This window comes from Petaurus breviceps, unplaced genomic scaffold (assembly GCF_028583685.1).
Source record: "Petaurus breviceps papuanus isolate PSGF00001 unplaced genomic scaffold, PetGlider_PUasm1.0 551, whole genome shotgun sequence".
Classification (NCBI taxonomy): domain Eukaryota; kingdom Metazoa; phylum Chordata; class Mammalia; order Diprotodontia; family Petauridae; genus Petaurus; species Petaurus breviceps.
Window position 1 is genome coordinate 43,217,919 of NW_027186372.1, and position 2,473 is coordinate 43,220,391.

The 2,473-nt window shown below is 44.6% G+C and overlaps 1 pseudogene; it reads left to right on the forward strand.

The window, feature by feature from the left end:
- The first annotated feature begins 415 nt into the window (after positions 1 to 415).
- On the forward strand, positions 416 to 1,926 carry LOC138172814 (transgelin-2 pseudogene; annotated as a pseudogene).
- The last annotated feature ends 547 nt before the right edge of the window (positions 1,927 to 2,473 follow it).

Below are 2,473 nucleotides of genomic sequence, written 5' to 3' on the forward strand. Positions count from 1 at the left end.
AATCGATAGTCAAAGAATATGAACTGTTTTCAGATGAAGAAATCAAAACTATCTATAGTCCATATTAAAAAATGCTCTAATTCACTATTGATTAGAGACTTACAAATTAAGGAAGCTCTGAGCTACCACCTCAGCTCCATCAGATTGGCTAATATGACAAAAAGAGAAATGATAAATGTTGGAGGGGATGTGGGAAAACTGGGACACTAACCCACTGTTGGTGAAGTTCTGAACTTATCGAACTATTCTGGAGAACAATTTGAAATTATACCCAAAGTGCTATAAAACTGCACTTACCTTTTGATCCAGCAAATACCACTACCAGGTCTATATCTCAAAGAGATTAAAAAAGCAGGGACATTGGGAAAAGAACCTATTTGTACAGAAATATTTATGACAGCTCTTTTTCTGGTGGTAAAGAATTGGAAATTGAGGCCACTCACTGCGCGCCGCGACCCAGCCCGTTACGCTCTCCATCCACCGCCTCGCGGTAAAGATACCTGCATCACCATCTCAGAATGGCCAACAGGGGACCTGCTTACGGACTGAGCCGGGAGGTACAGCAGAAAATCGAGAAGCAGTATGATGCTGATCTGGAGCAGATTCTCATTCAGTGGATTACCACACAGTGCTGCAGGGATGTTGGGCGGCCACAGCCTGGGCGAGAGAATTTCCAAAACTGGCTCAAAGATGGCACGGTGCTGTGTGAGCTCATCAATGGGCTATACCCTGAAGGCCAGGGCCCGGTAAAGAAGATCCAGGCTTTAGGCATGGCCTTCAAACAGATGGAACAGATTTCTCAGTTCCTACAGGCAGCAGAGCGCTACGGCATCAATGCCACTGATATCTTCCAAACTGTGGACCTCTGGGAAGGAAAGAATATGGCATGTGTGCAGCGGACACTGATGAACCTGGGTGGGCTGGCAGTGGCTCGGGGTGATGGGTTCTTTTCTGGAGATCCTAACTGGTTCCCTAAGAAGTCCAAGGAGAATCCCCGAAATTTCACAGATAACCAACTGCAGGAGGGCAAGAATGTCATCGGGCTGCAGATGGGCACCAACCGTGGGGCCTCTCAGGCAGGCATGACTGGATATGGGATGCCACGCCAGATCCTCTGATCACCACTCTTCCTCACCCTCCCTTGAATGGTTAATATATTTCTAGCAGTAACATTCCTAGGAAGCCCGTAGAACTCTCAAGCCCCTTCTGTTCCAGCTCTTCCTCTTCCCTGCCTACTCCTATCCATTGGTGGCACTGCTTCTCCTGTTGTGGCTACAGGTGCTGAGCAATGCCTTCTTACCTTGAATTTACTGTAATACACTCCCTGTCCCCCAAATCAGCAAAACTGGACCAACCCCCCATCCTCCCTTCTCCTGGACCAAAACTGGGGAGTACTGACCCCTTCAACATTCCTGTTCATTCTCCCACCCTGGTTTGTCGTCTCATTTGGGAATTTTGCACCCATACAGCCATTCTTTAGGCCAGGGTTCAGGGCACTGCCTTGAAAGGAGCTGACATGGGACCAATTTCTCTTCTACAAGGTCGTTCTTCCTGCTCCCTCCACCCCCAGCCTTGCTACTGTGGGGATTTAATTTATAGGGAGGGGCCTATGGTGGCTGCTGTCCTGGCCACAGCTGGACTTTGAAAGCCACACATCTGGGTAGGCCTCCCCTTGGCAGGGGCCTCTTTTTCCCTCGGTCCCTCCCTTCTTGGCATTCCCTTTTGCCTGTTCCCTTCTTTATCCAGTGGCCTGAGACAGGATTAGGGGGGAGGGGATGTCCAGGGAGGTGGATTGGCCTTGCCTTGTCTTCTCTCCTCCGTCCTTCCCCTCTTCCACAAAAGGCCCACCCAAAGTCTGAGACTTGAGGAATGTGAATTGCTGATCTGAATAAAGATTCCCAGTCTTTGTAAAAAAAAAAAAAAGAATTGGAAATTGAGGAGATCCCCATCAATTGGGGAAGAGCTGAACAAGTTGTGGTATATGATTGTAACAGAAAACTATGTTGCTATAAGAAATGATGGGCAGGAAGATTTCAGAAAAATCTAGAAAGACATGAATTGATGAAAAGTGAAGTGAGCAGAACCAGGAGAACATTGTACACAGTAACAGCAATATTGTATTATGATCAACTATGAATGACTTAGCTATTGATCCAAGACAATTCCAAGGGACTCATGATGAAAAATGCTATCCATACCCGGAGAAATAACTGATGGAGCCTGAATGCAAACCAAAGCATACTAATTTTAATTTTTAAAAAAAATTTTGAGATTTTTTTTCCTTTTGATCTGTTTCTTCTTTTACAAGATGACTAATAATATGGAAATATGTTTTACATGATTGCACATATATAACCTATATCCAATTGCTTGCCATCTTAGGTAAGCATTTCTAAAAAATTAATACTTAAAATTGTCTTTACATGTAATTAGGAAAAAATAAAATACTATATTGAAAAAAAAGAGAAATAAC